The following is a 17,098-nucleotide window of genomic DNA, read 5'->3' as shown; positions in this document are numbered from 1 at the left end:
CACTGCAGATGGTGACTGCAGCCATGAAATTAAAAGACGCTTACTCCTTGGAAGGAAAGTTATGACTAACATAGATAGCATATTGAAAAGCAGAGACATTACTTTGCCAACAAAGGTTCGTCTAGTTAAGGCTATGGTTTTTCCTGTGGTCATGTATGGATGTGAGAGTTGGACTGTGAAGAAGGCTGAACGCCAAAGAATTGATGCTTTTGAACTGTGGTGTTGGAGAAGACTCTTGAGAGTCCCTTGGACTGCAAGGAGATCCAACCAGTCCATTCTGAAGGAGATCAGCCCTGGGATTTCTTTGGAAGGAATGATGCTAAAGCTGAAACTCCAGTACTTTGCCACCTCATGCGAAGAGTTGACTCATTGGAAAAGACTCTGATGCTGGGAGGGATTAGGGGCAGGAGGAGGAGGGGATGACAGAGGATGAGATGGCTGGATGGCATCACTGACTCGATGGACGTGAGTCTGAGTGAACTCTGGGAGTTGGTGATGGACAGGGAGGCCTGGCGTGCTGCAATTCATGGGGTCGAAAAGGGTCGGACACGACGGATCGACTCAACTGAACTGAACTGAGTATTCCACATCTTCTTTATCCATTCATCTGTTGATGGACAGTTAGGTTGCCTCCATATCTTGACTATTGTAAATAATGCTGCTAAGAGCATTGGTGTGCATGTATCTTTTCTAATTAGCACTTTTTGTTTTTGGATGTATACCCAGGAGTAGAATTGCTGGCTCATATGGTAATTCTGTTGGTGGGAATGTAAATTCATGCAGTCACTGTGAAAAACAGTATGGAGGTTTTTCACAGTGGCTGCACCAATTTACATTCCCACCAACAGCGTACAATAGCGTTCCCTTTTCTCAATATCCTTGCCAACATTTGTTATTTGTGTTCTTTTTGATGATAGCCATTGTGACAGGTGTGAAGTGACATCTCGTTGTGGTTTTGATTTGCATTTTCCTGACACCTAGTGATATTGAACATCTTTTCATGTGCTGGCTGGCCATCTGCATTTCCTTTTTGAAAAAAATGTCTATTTAGTTCTTCTATCCACTTTTAAAATTGGGTTGTTTGTTTTTTTGATGTTGAGGTGTATGAGCTGTTTGTACATGTTGGATATTAACTCTTTACTGGTCATATCATTTGCAAATATTTTTCTCCCATTCAGTAGGCTATCTTTTCATTTGTCAGTGGTTTCCTTTGATGTGCAAAAGCTTTTAAGTTTAATTAGGTCCTGTTTGTCTATTTTTGCCTTTATTTCCTTTGCTTTAGGAGATGAATCAAAAAAATATTGCTATGATTTACATCAAAGGGTGTTCTGCCAATGTTTTTCTCCAGGATTTCTATGGTTTCTGGTCTTACATTTAGGTCTTTAAGCCATCTTGAGTTTATTTTTGTATGTGGTGTTAGAGAGTGTTTTAACTGAATTTTTAAACATGGGGCTGTCCAGTTTTCCCATCACCACTTATAAAGAGGTTGTCTTTTCTCTATCGTATATTCTTGCCTCCTTTGTCATAGACAGTAATTGGCCATAAGTGCATGATTTACTTCTGGGGTCTCCACTCTGTTCTACTGATCTGTCTCTGCTTTTGTGCCAGTATCATACTATCTTGATAACTGGACCTTTGTAGCATAGTTTGAAGACAAGGAGCATGATGCCTCTAGCTCTGTTTTTCTTTTTCAAGATTGTTTTGGCTATATGAGGTCTTTTGTGTTTCCATGTACATTTTTAAATTATTTGTTCTACTTTTGTAAAAAATGTCATTGGTATTTGATAGGGATTGCATTGAATCTGTAGATTGCCTTGGGTAGTGTTGTCATTTTCATATTAATCCTTCCAATCCAAGAACATGGGGTATCTTTCTGTTGGTGTCATTTTCAAGTTTTTATATATTTTATCAAAATGTTTTTCATTTTTATTTTCCTTCTAGAAGCTTGAAGATGTTCTGCTTGTCCCTGTGTGTGTGTGTGTGTGTGTGTGTGCGCTCAGTCTTGTTAGACTCTTTGTGACCCCATGGACTATAGCCTGCCTCTTCTGTCCATGGGACTCCGAGGCAAGAATACTGGAGTGGGTTGCCACTTCCTTCTCCAAGGCATCTTCCCAACCAAGGGATAAAACCTGCATCTCTTGTGTCTCCTGCTTTGACAGGCGGATTCTTTACTAAGTGTGCCACATGGGAACCCCCAAGGGTTATGAAATTTCACCAAGATATGCCTTCATGTGGGCCTATTTTAGAAAGCCATGTTGGATACTATATAGGCTCTTTCAATTTGCAAACTCTAGGATATCCTGAATCATTTCAAGGATTATCTCCTCACCTCTGTTTTCTCTGTTCTATTTTTCTGGACTCTTTATTTGGATGTTGTACTTCCGGAATAGGTCTTCCCATTGTCTTACGTTTGCTATCCAATATTCCATCCTCTTGTCCTTTTGTTTCACATCATGGGGCACTATTCTTTTCCATGTCTTTACTAACTTAAGAAAAAAAAGCTTTCGGGATTTCTGTGGTGGCACAGTGGATAAGAATCCACCTGCCAATGCATGGTACATGGGTTTGATCCCTAGTCCAGAAAGATCCCACAAGCCTCAGAGTAACTAAACCTGTGTGCCATAATTACTGATCCTGAGTTCTAGAGCCTGTGCTCTACAACAGGAGAAGCCACCTCAATGACAAGCCCACACACCTAGAGAGTAGCCCCCGATCGCCACAACTAGAGAAAACCCGGAACAGCAATGAAGACCCAGCACAACCAAAAATAAATAAATAATAATTTTAAAAAAATTTACTACCATGTTTTAAATTTTCAAAGGTTCCTGTTGTGTTCTATGAGTATTCCTTTTTATAAATATATTTTCTTTCATTGATGGAATATCCTGCTGTCTGAGAATTTGGGTTATTAAAAAAAATTTTTTTTTTCTCCCTGGATAGACTCTGTTTCCTCAAAATTATCTCTGTTTGTTCTGGTCTCTCTGAGGCTTTCCTCAGATGTGTGGTGATCTTTGACCTCTGCTCATCTTTAAGGATAGGGCATAAAGAGCTGATTGGATGCTCTCAGAGCATAGACTGTGGCCTGTCAGTTGTTTATTTCACTGTACAGAGGTCTAGCATCGCCAATGGCTAGTAAATCCCTATGTCAGAATTTTGAAGTCTCTCTCTTGAGCATCAGAATACTCAGAGAAGGCTCCTCTAGGCTCTTGGACGGTACAGGCCTGGCTGCCATTATTCTGGTAGTTAAAATGTAGAAGAGGGCCAGTATGTTTTAACATTCAGTATGTGAACATTCACACCCTCCTGCTTTCCATGTGGCTCTCCCTACCCTCAATTAGGCCTGATGTCCTCCAGTTCAAGGACCCTCAGATTTCCTTCGCCAGAGAGCATTCCTCTTTGCTCTCAGAGGGAAGGCATCTAGTCTCCTACTATGGTGGGGAAGAGGTGGTTTCCTTGCTGTGTGAATTGGGAGGGGAATCTGGGGAACTGCAACTTCTTAAAAGAACCTTCAGTCAATCCATTTTATCTCCATCCCTTACTTCAGCCCCACTTTACTGATACCTAGTGCTGCCAGTTTATGAGCTTTGGGGTTTTGCAGTGTAAATTGGGCTGCTTCTTGTTTTCCACCATCACTGATTTAAGATTCTGTTTACTAGAGTCTTTGAAACCAGTTACTGCTCATTTAGGCATTTTATAACTTCCTGAATTCAGATAAAATTCAGTTGTTGTCTCCTCATCTTTTATCTTTGTCCTTGTAGATACATATCTTAATAAATAAATAAATAAATAAATCTTTCCTGAACTTTCCCGGTGGTCCAGTGGTTAAGTATTTGCCGGCCAAAGTAGGGGACACAGGTTCAATACCTGGTTCGATCCCTAGTCCAGGAGGATTCCATATGCTGCAGGATACATGTCTGAGCACAATTCCTGAGTCCACGCACCTAGAGGCCATACTGAACAACAAAAAAAGTAACAGCAATGAGAAGCCCGAACACCGCAAGTAGAGAGTAGCTCACTCACTACAGCTAGACAAAGCCTGTAGGCAGCAATGATGATCCAGCACAGCCAAAAATAAATAAAAACAAAACAAGCAAAACAGAAAAACTCATTCCCACTTGTTTTAGTGAGATTTTTGAGAGGGAGTGGAGGTTACTTCAAGCTTTCCAATTGTCATCCTAATTTAGCTGTCATGGGACAATACCTTGGATGTTTCCCCCCTAGTTAGGGCCCTCCTCTAGGAAATAGAGGTGGTGGGAGAGAGCACTGGGTCCCTGGAGGAGCTGCAGAAGAAGGGAATCCTATGTATCTAGAATACTCAACCTCTCCCCAGGCCAAAGGGCATGGGGAGTTAAATGCACACAGAGGCTGTGAGGGTGTTCTCCGAGGCTCACTAGAGACTCAGGAGGGTCAGGACCTGCACAGGAGCTTTTCCTCCACCTGTCTACACCCTGTCTACACCCCACCTCTTCCTTAATCCCTTCAGCCTGAATGAGTGTTTCTTAGTGATCTTTCCTGTTGTAGAAAAAATAAGAACTCTTTATTGGTAACTTCTCATTTGTGACCTGTTAAAAGCAAAATCAATTTCTTTGAACATTTTAGAATGCTGCAGGTGAAGACAGCTTAGAGAACATCAAGTTTAATCATGCTCTTTAGAGCTAAGGAACTGGTAGATCCAGAGGGGTTAATTGATTTGCTCAAGGTCACACAGTTGCAGGGCAGCAGAGCTAACAATAGAGCTCGGGCCATCCTCCCCCACCAGTCAGGAGCTCGTGCCCAACGCCACCTGCCGTGTGGGCAGGCTGCCAGTCTGCGTGTCCACATCTCCTTAAAGATCATTAAAGTGTTTCATAAACTACCTCACTGCTGAAGCAAAATTTGCTCTAATTTTTATCACATTGGTTATTATTACATATGGTATTAAATACCCTGTGTGAGCAGTTATATCTCCAGTTTTAAAGTGAAAAAGTCTTTGAGAATTAATGAAGCGAGAAGAGAGAGGTTATTTTGCATAAAGAAAATTTGGTGGCAGGCTGGTTATTGTTCTTCACCTGTGTTTAGAGAGGGCTCAGAGGGGAGAAAAGTGAAATGGCAGGGGGCAAAGGCAGGAAGCCCGGGTGAGTCCCCTCCACCCCAACTGCCGTTGGGCTCAGATCCTGATGACCCCCTCCCAACAGACCACTTCTTTTTCTTTGTATTTTCACAGTCAAATCGAAGCAGAAAGACCCATATGTTACAGATATTATTAATATTATTAATAATAACAAGCGATGTGATGAAAATTAGAGCAAACTCTGTTCAGTCGTAGGTGATTTATGAACCATTTTAATGCTTTTTAAGGAGATGTGGACATGTAGACTGACAGCTTGCCCACATAGCCAGGGGTATTGGGCAAAGGCTCCTGTTTCTCATAAAGCCCCAAGGGTTCAAACAAAGTCCTAGGGCAAGGACAGAGACTGAAGACAGAAGTGGGCTAGGACGCCTAGGAAATAGGGGAATTTTGTGTATCAAATGCAGACACTAGGTTATTATTTTAAAAGAAATTTCCCCAAGCAAGAAGCAGGAGACAAAAAAGGATCGGTACCATGAGGAAGAGTTGTTAAGATTAGGTTGTTTCTGTTTTACAATTTTTTTTTTTTTTTTTTTAGTATTTAGTTTGATAATTGCTTGTTGAGCGGTAAGTCAAATCAAATCTGGTAGGCACTGGAGGTAGCCCACATCACTATCATTGGTCACCCAACACATGTTTCCCTTTTTCCTGGTTAATGATATCTACTGCTTATTCCCATGATCCATGGGCTTCAGGGGAACCTGATACCCATCTTCTGCTTTAGGGATGGAATATTTCACATGGGATGTGGTGTTTAACTTAAGCTAAAAGGTATCATCTCAATCACCACAATGATTGGATCAGGGAAGGACAAATACAACCCTGGCTAAGCTCAGGATTTTGGTTCAAAAGTGGAAGAGGAAATGTGCTCTTCTTTCCTGCAAGTGAACAAGAAAGCCTGTGGGTCCTGGAGACTCAGTCTCCTGGAGCTTTTGGAAACTACGAGGGGAGAAACCTGAGAAAAATGGAACCAACAACAAACATGTAGATTTGAGAAGCAGAGAGAAACAGTACTAGTTTCATCATTTCAGCATTTGGTTAAAGCCTGGCCGGAAACTCTGGACTGTTCAGTTAAATGAGCAATTATATCTCTTTATTGCCTAAATCAGTCCATTTTATTTAATTTAAAAAAACACACAGAGGAGGAGTCAAGATGGTGGAGTAGGAGGACCCAGAACTCCTTTCTCCTCACAACTACATCAAGAGTTCAGTTCAGTTCAGTTCAGTCACTTAGTTGTATCTGACTTTCTGTGACCCCATGGGCTGCAGCATGCCAGCCTTCCCTGTCATCACCAACTCCTGCAGCTTGCTTTAACTCAGGTGCATCAAGTCGGTGATGCCATCCAACCATCTCATCCTCTGTCGTCCCCTTCTCCTCCTGCCTTCAGTCTTTCCCAGCATCACAGTCTTTTCTAGTGAGTCAGTTCTTAGCATCAGGTGGCCAAAGTATTGGAGCCTCAGCTTCAGCATCGGTCTTTCCAATGAATATTCAGGATTCAGGATTCCTTTAAGATTAACTTGTTTGATCTCCTTGCAGTCCAAGGGACTCTCAAGAGTCTTCTCCAACATCACAGTATAAAAGCACCAATTCTTCAGTGGTCCATTCTTCAGTGGTTCAATTCTCACATCCATGTATGTCTACTGGAAAAACCATAGCTTTCAGCAAAGTAATGTCTCTGCTTTTTAATATGCTCTCTAGGTTTGTCATAGCTTTTCTTCCAAGGACTCTACACATGGACATCAGCAGATGGTCATTACCAAAATCAGACTGATTATATCCTTTGCAGCCAAAGATAGAGAAGCTCTATACAGTCAGCAAAAACAAGACCAGGAGCTGACTGTGACTCAGATCATGAACTCCTTATTGCCAAATTCAGACTTCAATTAAAGAAAGTAGGGAAAACCACTAGACCATTCAGGTATGACCTGAATCAAATCCCTTACAATTATACAGCAAAAGTGACAAATAGATTCAAGGGATTAGATCTGATAGACAGATTGCCTGAAGAACTATGGGTGGAGGTTTGTGACACTGTACAGGAGGCAGTGATCAAGACCATCCCCAACTAAAAGAAATGCAAAAAGGCTAAATGGTTGTCTGAGGAGGCCTTACAAATAGCTGAAAAAAGAGAAGCTAAAGGTAAAGGAGAAAAGGAAAGCTATTCCCATCTGAATGCAGAGTTCCAAAGAATAGCAAGGAGAGATAAGAAAGCCTTCCTCAGTGATCAATGCAAAGAAATAGAGGAAAATAATAGAATGGGGAAGACTAGAGATCTCTTCAAGAAAATTAGAGATACCAAGGGAACATTTCAGGCAAAGATGGGCACAATAAAGGACAGAAACGGTATGGACCTAACAGAAGCAGAAGATATTAAGAAGAGGTGACAAGAATATACAGAACTATAAAAAAAGATCTTTCTTCATGATCCAGATAACCATGATGGTGTGATCACTGACCTAGAGCCAGACATCCTGGAATACAAAGTCAGGTGGGCCTTAGGAAGCATCACTACAAACAAAGCTAATAGAGGTGATGGAAGTCCAATTGAGCTGTTTCAAATCCTAAAAGATGATGCTATGAAAGTGCTGCACTCAATATACCAGCAAATTTGGAAAACCCAGCAGTGGCCATAGGACTGGAAAAGGTCCGTTTTCATTCCAATCCCAAAGAAAGGCAATGTCAGAGAATATTCAGACTACCGCATATCAAGAGGACATCTACAAATGGAACAGTTCTCCAGAGCACCTGCTGAATATTAGTGGAAGACTTCAGGCCCCTAAAAGGACAAGAAAAATCTCTTCACAACTAGATAGGAAAAGGAAAAAAGGAAAGCAGGAATCAAAAAATAGAGCAGCAACTCTGGCAGGAAGCTGAAAGTGAGAAGAGATTTTCTCAATCAGAAAGAAACCCTCATAGTGGGGAAATCAGCTGGGACAGAAAGGGATGTTTGGGGGATTGAAGGAGAACACAGTGGATGGTCTGTGGAAGGCAGGACAGGGTAAGAACTGTGTATGTGGGCCATGCCGCAGCCCTGCCCACCCTGGCCTGAGTAGTGTGTCTCACTGCAGGGGATGCTGGGTGCTGGAGAGTGGGGGTCTGGAGCGCAGACTCAGGGAGGAGACAGTTGTTGGCTGTGAAAAGATAGCCTGAAGGGACAGGAGTAAAATAATATACAACGGGTTCTTCTCTTTTGCATTTCCATGTATATGACCTTCTCTCTAGTCCTTCAAAGTTACCTACTAACCATGAGGGTGGGGATGATTAGGACTCCTGAAAAAGGAATTTAATGAGAAAAAAAATAGAGTCAAAGTTCAGTTTGCTACTTGAGTGCAGAAAGGAGAAGAAAGGGAGAGTAAGAGTAAAGAGGTAGACCCTTGTATTGTCACCTCAGTCTTCCAAGCAGAAATTCCAAGGCTATGGGGAAGCCAAGAGTAGAAAGAGCTTCAGTTTCACTCCTGATGTGAATGAGGGAGGAGGAAGCCTCACAGGTGGCTTTGCACCAACACAGGATGGCAAAGCAGAGGGAAAGTGAATGTGAGTCAAGGCAGAAAAGTGGGGCTGAGGTGACATTCCCGACTCTTCTCATACTCCTGTAGAGTGTGGAAGCGATCCAGAGGCTCCTGTCTGCACTGTGAGGGATATGGAAAGTAACTGATCGTGCAAGCTTGTCTCACCAGAAGGTCACCATGGCGGCAGCAAAGTGACCTTGTAGCCAAAAGATGTTTGCAGATTTCTTGGGCTAGAAATCCTCTGGAAGTCACAGCCAGACATCAAGGGGATCCATAGTGCCAGTAGGAAGCAATCAAGACCAGAGATGACTTCCCTGCTACATCTCCTTGACTCTCCCTACTGATGATTCCTCATGTGATTTTTAATTTTTAGTTTGTTCACATCTTATCCTCTACAGGTTCTATGACTTGTGATTATGGATGTGTTTGAGAGAGTGCTTATGTATTTGCATTTTGTAACTTAACTTTTAAAAAATTATGCCAAATATTCATATCATGCATTTACCATTTTAACTATTTTAAAGTGTACGTATCTATTCCTGGTCAGGGAACTAAGATCCTACATGCCATGGAACAATTAAGCCTGTGTGCCACAACTGCTGAGCCCATGCGCTTTGGAGCCCACACCACAACTAGAGAAAAGCCTGAGTGCCACAATGAAAGATCCCACATGCTGCAATTAAGACTCACTGCAGCAAAATAAAATAAGTTAAAAAATTTAAAAATAAAGTGTATGATTCTACATTGGCAGACATTCTCTGACATAAATTGTAACCAATGTTTTCTTAGGTCAGTCTCCCAAAGCATTAGAAATAAAAATGAAAATAAACAAATGGGATCTAATCAAAGGTACAAGCTTCTACACAGCAAAGGAAACCATAAGAAAGAAAAATGAAAAAAGACAATATACAGAATGAGAGAAAATATTTGCAAATGGTGTGACCGACTTTCCAAAATATACAATCATACAACTTGACAACAAAGAAACAACCCAATCAAAACATGGGCAGAAGACCTAGAGTGAAATTTCTCCAAAGAAGGAATGCAGATAGCCAATAGGCACATGAAAATGTACTCATTGCTAATTATTAAAGAATTTCAAATCAAAACTACAATGAAGTACTGTCACAAGACGGGAGACCCCTTCCAGGGCCCAAGGGTGGGCTCTTTTCTAATGCTCAGAAATGACTTGTGTGAAAAGAAACACACTGACAAAGCAAGAGACTTCACTGGGAAGGGGTGCCTGGGTAGACAGCAGCAGGTTAAGAGAACACAAGAGAACTGCTCTGCTACAAGGCTTGCAGTCTCAGGTTTTACGGTGATGGGGTTAGTCTCCAGGTTGCCTCTAGCCAATCTTTCTGACTCAGAGTTCTTCCTGGTGGCACGTGCATCATTCAGCAAAGATGGATTCCAGCGAGGAGAATTCTGGGAGGTTTGTAGGACATAGGAACTGGTGCCCCTCTCTTCTTTTGACCTTTCCAGAATTCTTCCTGTTGGTGGTAGCGTGCTAGTTCTGAGTTCCTTACCAGGACCTCCTGTTGTAAGATAACTTCTGTAAGAAGTTCCTGTCTTGCCTGGCCAGGGTGAGCCAGTCAGTGGTTTCCCTAACAGCACCTTATGCCAGTCAGAATGGTCATGGTTAAACAGTCTACAAATAACAAATGCTGGAGATGATGTGGAGAAAAGGGAACCCTCCTACACTGTTAGTGGGAATGGAAGTTGATGCAGCCATGGTGGAAAACAGTATGGAGGTTCCTCAGAAAACTATAAATAGAATGACCATATGATCCAGTAATCCCACTTTGGGCATACATCCAGGAAAGCTGTAATTCCAAAAGATACATGCACCCCTATGTTCATAGCAGCCCTAGTCACAAAGGCCAAGACATGAAGACAACCTAAATGTCCACTGACAGATGAATGAATGATGAAAATGTGGTACATGTATATCATATATATATATATCATTCAGCCATATAAAAGAGTGAGATTGGGTCATTTGTAGAGACATGGATGGACCTAGGGCTTCCCTGATAGCTTGGTTGGTAAAGAATCCAACTGCAATGCAGGAGACCCCGGTTTAATTCCTGGGTCAGAAAGATCCACTGGAGAAGGGATAGGCTACCCACTCCAGTATTCTTGGGCTTCCCTCGTGGCTTAGCTGGTAAACGATCTGCCTGCAATGTGGGAGACCTGGGTTCCATCCCTGGGTTGGGAGGATCCCCTGGAGAAGGGAAAGGCTACCCACTCCAGTATTCTGGCCTGGAGAATTCCATGGACTGTATAGTCTATGGGGTTGCAAAGAGTCGGACATGACTGAGTGACTTTCACTTTCACAGATGGACCTAAAGACGGTCATACAGACTGAAGTAAGTCAGAAAGAGAAGAGCAGATATCATATACTAATGTATATATGTGGAATCTGAAAAAAATTCGTATAGACAATCTTATTCACAAAGCAGAAATAGAGACACAGACATAGAGAATAAATGTATGGATATGAAGGGGGAATTCTCCAAGCTACGCTTCAAAAATACCTGAACCATGAACTTCCAGATGTTCAAGCTGATTTTAGAAAAGACAGAGGAACCAGAGATCAAATTGCCAACATCTGCTAGATCATCAAAAAAGCAAGAGAGTTCCAGAAAAACATCTATTTCTGCTTTATTGACTATGCCAAAGCCTTTGACTGTGTGGATCACTATGGAAAATTCTTCAAGAGATGGGAATACCAGACCACCTGACCTGCCTCTTGAGAAATCTGTATGCAGGCCAGGAAGCAACAGTTAGAACTGGACATGGAACAACAGACTGGTTCCAAATAGGAAAAGGAGTACGTCAAGGCTGCACATTGTCACCCTGCTTATTTAACTTATATGCAGAGTACATCATGAGAAATGCTGGGCTGGGTGAAGTGCAAGCTGGAATCAAGATTGCCGGGAGAAATATCAATAACCTCAGATATGCAGATGACACCGCCCTTATGACAGAAAGCAAAGAAAAACTAAAGAGCCTCTTGATGAAAGTGAAAGAGGAGAGTGAAAAGGTTGGCTTAAAGCTCAAAATTCAGAAAACTAAGATCATGGCATCTGGTCCCATCACTTCATGGCAAATAGATGGAGAAACAGTAGCAGACTTTATTTTGGGGAGCTTCAAAATCACTGCAGATGGTGACTGCAGCCATGAAATTAAAAGATGCTTGCTCCTTGGAAGAAAAGTTATGACCAACCTAGACAGCATATTATAAAGCAGAGACATTACTGTGTCAACAAAGGTCCATCTAGTCAAGGCTATGGTTTTTCCAGTAGTCATGTATGGATGTGAGTGTTGGACTATAAAGAAAGCTGAGCACCAAAGAATTGATGCTTTTGAACTGTGGTGTTGGAAAAAACTCTTGAGAGTCCCTTGGACTGCAAGGAGATCTAACCAGTCCATCCTAAAGGAAATCAGTCCTGAATATTCATTGGAAGGACTGATGTTGAAGCTAAAACTCCAATACTTTGGCCACCTGATGCAAAGAGCTAACTCATTTGAAAAGCCCCTGATGCTGGGAAAGATTGAAGGTGGGAGGAGAAGGGGACAACAGAGGATGAGATGGTTGGATGGCATCACCAACTCAATGGACATGAGTTTGAATAAACTCTGGGAGTTGGTGATGGCCAGGGAGGCCTGGCGTGCTGCAGTCCATGGGGTCGCAAAGAGCTGGATACGACTGAGTGACTGAACTGAACCAAGGGGGAAAGGGGTGGTGGTGAAATGAATTGGGAGATTGGGATTGATAATATACACTATTGATACAATGTATAAAATAGATAACTAATGAGAACCTACTGTATAGCACAGGGAATGCTCCGCAGTGACCTCAATGGGAAGGAAAATCACACAAGAGGAGATGTATGTATGTGTGTGTATATGTACATTCATATATATGTATAGCTGATTCATAATGCCGTATGGTAGAAACTAACACCACGTTGTAAAACAACTATACTCCAATCAAATTTTTTTAAACATACAGAGCAGCACTATTTACAATAACCAAGTTATGGAAAAGACCTAAATGTCCACTGACAGATGGATGAAGAAAATATGGTAGATATACACAATGGAATATTTTGTACGGGTGACCCTCTTAACAGTGAGCTTCAGGTCACTACACAGTAACTGTCAGTTCAGCTACACCAAGGTTTCTGAAGACAACAGCTTCTCCACCAAAGCAGGTTGTAAATAAATTTTGACTTGCCCATACACATGAGTATTGTCTAAAACACGCTTTCTTTGTAGCAGCTAGACCCTGCCACCATTGTGCTTGCCTGAAAGTTCACAAATCAGTTGTAACCTGCAGCCTCCCTGTCGCTTCTCTGGCTGTCCTCTCCTGCTAACCTTTGTTTCCTGGCAGTAATTAAAACTTTCTGTCATTGCCATAGTTACTCATGGTTTGGCAAAATACTGGCCTCCACCACCACTGGGGCCAGGATTGTTGTCTCCAAAGTTTCCTTCTTTCATGGGTCCAAAATTTGAAGATCAGTTGTCATAATTGCCAAGATCACTGTAGCTTCCACCACCTCCAAAATTGCTTACATCATTACCAAACCCATTATAGCCATCCCCATTGCCACCATATCCACCACCACCACAGCTCCCACCAAAGACACTTCGACCACCGAAGCTTCCTCCACAACCGAGGTTGTCATTTCCATCAAAACCACATCCATGACTGCCACCAAAGTTTCCAGAACCAGGTCGACCTCTTTGGCTGGATGAAGCACTAGCCATCTCTTGCTAAGACAGGGCTTTTTTACTTCACAGTTGTGGCCATTCACAGCGTGGTGTTTCTGAATGCCAATCTTGTCTATGGAGTCAGTGTCAACAAGGTTACAAAAGCCTCTCTTTTTGCCACTGCCTTGGTCAGCTGTGATTTCAATCACTTCAATTTTCCCGTACTATTTAAAATAATCTCTTATGTGATGTTCTTCAGTGTCTTCTTTAATCCCACCAACAAAACTCTTTCCCAGTTAAGTGGGCAGCAGGTCTTTGACAATCTTCTCTCGAGATGGCCTACTTTGGTTCCCAAAACTCTTTGATCCACCTTGTGTGGCCTTGCATTCAGGGCTGCATCCACCTCCTCCACAGCGGCCTACCTGACAAACTGGGAGCCTCTGGAGCCCTCGGGGTTCGGAGCCCTCATTCCCACGCAGTCTGTGAGCACTCCCTGTTGTTCAAAATGGCTCCTCAGACTCTCATCGGTTGTTTCAAAGCTCAGTCCTCTGATGAAGAGCCTCCACAGCTGTTCGGGCTCTTTGGGAGACTCAGATTTAGACATAACATCAGTGGAAGGGGGTAAACTTCAACGATGATTATTCTGCGGTATCCATGAGCAGAAAAGAAAAGCAATACATTTTTTTAAATATCAAGATTTCTGGGAATTGTCTGGTGGTCCAGCAGTGGTTAGGACTTGATGTTTTCACTGCTATGGACCAGGGTTCCATCCCTGGTGGGGAAACTAAGATCCATCAAGCCTTGTGGTAAAACTGAAAATAAATCAAGATTTCTACCTCATATTTAAAAAAATAGAGGGTCTTTCAGCACTGGATTTGAATTTCCTTAAGGTCTCTGAAACTGAATGAACATCTACTCTCCCTATACAGCATTCTCTTCAGACATGATCTCTACAGATTTTTTTTTCACATGTTTTACTTATGGAGAGGGTTGTACTTTTGGGCCCCTGTAATCATAAAAGCAAACATTAATTTAATGCTTACTGAGTGCCCAACATTGTCCTCCTCAACACTTTACATGTATTAATTAATTTAATCCTCAGAACACCCCTGTGTATTAGGTTATTGTTGTCCCTTTTTCTGATAAGGAATCTGAAGCACAAAGCTAGTAAATGGTGTAGTCAGCAAATGTGGTGAAGTGAAAATTGCTTAGTTGTGTCTGACTCTTTGTGACCCCATTGGCTATACAGTCAATGGAATTCTCCAGGCCAGAATACTGGAGTGGGTAGCTTTTCCCTTCTCCAGGGGATCTTCCCATCCCAGGGATTGAACCCAGGTCTCCCTCATTGCAGGTAGATTCTTTACCAGATGAGCCACTAGCTATTGTGGTAAGAGGGTACTAAATGATAATGAAGAAAGAACTGATTGAGGGGAAAACAGACAGCTCTGCATATTGTTGGTGCCCTTTGTTTTGTACACAATTTGAAGGCTAACGCAAGTGCTTGATCTTTGAGACAGCAAGTTGTCGCACATATTTCAAGGTTTGTGGTGGTGTGCCAGGTATTTGGGGCTTTCCTGGTGGCTCAGTTGGTAAAGAATCTGCTTGCAATGCAGGAGACCGGGGTTGGATCCCTGGGTCAGGAAGATCCCCTGGAGAAGGAAATGGCAACCCATTCCAGTATTCTTACCTGGAGAATTCCCGTACAGAGGAGCATTTGAGTTAATGAAAATCTGAATGCTCCTGAAATGGGTTGTTATTGTGTGCCTCCCTGTGTGGATATGCAAACCAATTCTTAGCTGTTTAGCCCAGAGTGCTACAAGTATTGGGCTTTGTGTCTAATCCCAAGAGTGAAGTTGTGGTGGCATTGATGGGGGAAACATGTATTTTCACAATGGTAATCAGGAACTCTAGCTACTTCTTCAGGCTTTCAGGAATTTGAACCATTTCCCGGGATCAGAAAAGAGGCCTTTAAATAGAGGCTGTATGTATATGGAAACTCAGAACAAAAATATATTTAAAAAATCTTTTCTGGCACCTCTTTCTGTAGGAACAGCAAGATATTTCACTGTATTTTTTTAGTTGAAAGAACATTTCAGCTGCCATGCTTCTCATGTCAACATGATGCCATTTTCAAAAGAAACGCAATTCTAATATCAAAAAATTAAAAAGCAAACGTAAATCTTAACTGAAGTTTCTTTGAGAAGAACTTGTAGTGGACACGTTCTATTTTCCACCTGCCTATCACTTTACAGTTTTTTTCTGATAATAGAACTTTGACTTTTCTTTGGAGAATGACTCATCCCCCATTCTTTGTCCTCTGGACTAAAGCATATGGTTGAGGATATAACCCAGAGTTTGCTAGTGAGAATAAGATTTTATTGGAACTACTAGGAAATATGTACTTTGTTTCTACTGGAATGATTAGCTATAAGGATAATATAGGTTCAACACTGGGGAAAGGTGAGGAGGTGGGGAAAAATCACTGCATGAGAATAAACACTTTGAAGGCAACAGAGAGGGAAGGACCATATTTGATAACATTGTTTGCACCCTAGATCCAGCCATACCTGCCGCTATCTATTTATATTTTTTTTTTCAGTTAAATCAGTTTGCATTTTTGACACTTGCCAGAAAAAGTTCTCAATATTATAGCACAAAAGAAGAATTCCACTTAATACACATAACAAAATATCTAAAAATCCTTTTTCTTGTTTCTCTGTATCTCTCAGTATCATTCAGAATGGCAGCTGTGCTAAATTTCTAGTTTTATTGTCTCAAACCTCCCAGAAACCTCTCTTAAACTCAGATTACTCTCTATCTTCATTTTTCTCACTCTGATTCTCAAAACTTTTCAGGTTCTCTTCCTCCCCCACTTCCTTCAAGAGCAACATAAGCTCTAGCTGAGTTTTGTGCATCAGTCTAGCCTTCTGAGGCTCCTTTTGCTTCTATACCTCTGCTCCTTACCTAGATCAGCAGTTAGTGCCCAGGCTGCTTTCTGAACAACAAAGGATCTTTCCTCTTCAAACTGATGAAAGGCCAAAAATACATGTTAAATTTTCTGTTCTGGCCTCATTTGTATTCAGTACAAATAGTGGACATTAATTCTGTTTGCAAACAACTACTCCTGGGGTTACCTTTCAGTAAATTTTGTCAAGATAGTTCCTCAGTGTTTTATTTTGTCTGTATGATTTGTTTAAGAGGGTGGGGTGGGGTGAGGAAAAATTAAGTTAGTTAAACCAGTTTGATTGTCCTTACAAGTCAGAGGAATGGTCAGGAAACCCAGCTAACATGAGTGCTATGGGCAATTGCTACTCACTATTGCCTTTCATTTCTCCCTCCCAAAGGGAACATTCTTTGGGTTTTCTACAGAAACAGCTGGAGACTCTCACTGACAACTGCCTCACTCAGCAGCTCCTTCTCAAACACATTTTTTAGACACTGTGCCCAAGACTCTTTAAGTGTTCCAAGGATTTTGCCTCATTCAAAAGCAGCCCAGCTGCGGTTGGAAGGGCACCAGCTCTTGCCCCATGAAGGTCTAGACTGTCTCTACATTAAGAGGCATCCAAAAGCTCCGCTATGCTTTGCACTCAGATGACCCCCAGCCCTTTTGTGAACATGTTGATTGTGAGTAGTCTGAACCACATTCTTGGGTCTACTCAAAGTGTCTTTGATGCCCTCAGGCTGGGGAACCCAGTGGGGAGACCACCATGATGACTGCCCAGAGCCTGAGAACTATCAGGATGAGTCTGGGAGACATCTCAC

The 17,098-nt window shown here is 42.0% G+C and overlaps 1 pseudogene; it reads right to left on the bottom strand.

Annotated features, from left to right (window-relative positions):
• Window positions 1-11,900: 11,900 nt before the first annotated feature.
• Window positions 11,901-13,978, bottom strand: LOC104971043 (heterogeneous nuclear ribonucleoprotein A1-like; annotated as a pseudogene).
• Between the last annotated feature and the right edge of the window lie 3,120 nt (window positions 13,979-17,098).

The sequence above is a fragment of the Bos taurus genome, chromosome 1, assembly GCF_002263795.3.
Source record: "Bos taurus isolate L1 Dominette 01449 registration number 42190680 breed Hereford chromosome 1, ARS-UCD2.0, whole genome shotgun sequence".
NCBI classification, from domain to species: Eukaryota; Metazoa; Chordata; class Mammalia; order Artiodactyla; family Bovidae; genus Bos; species Bos taurus.
Note: the sequence above shows the minus strand (reverse complement) of the source record. Positions and strands in the feature narration are given on the sequence as shown.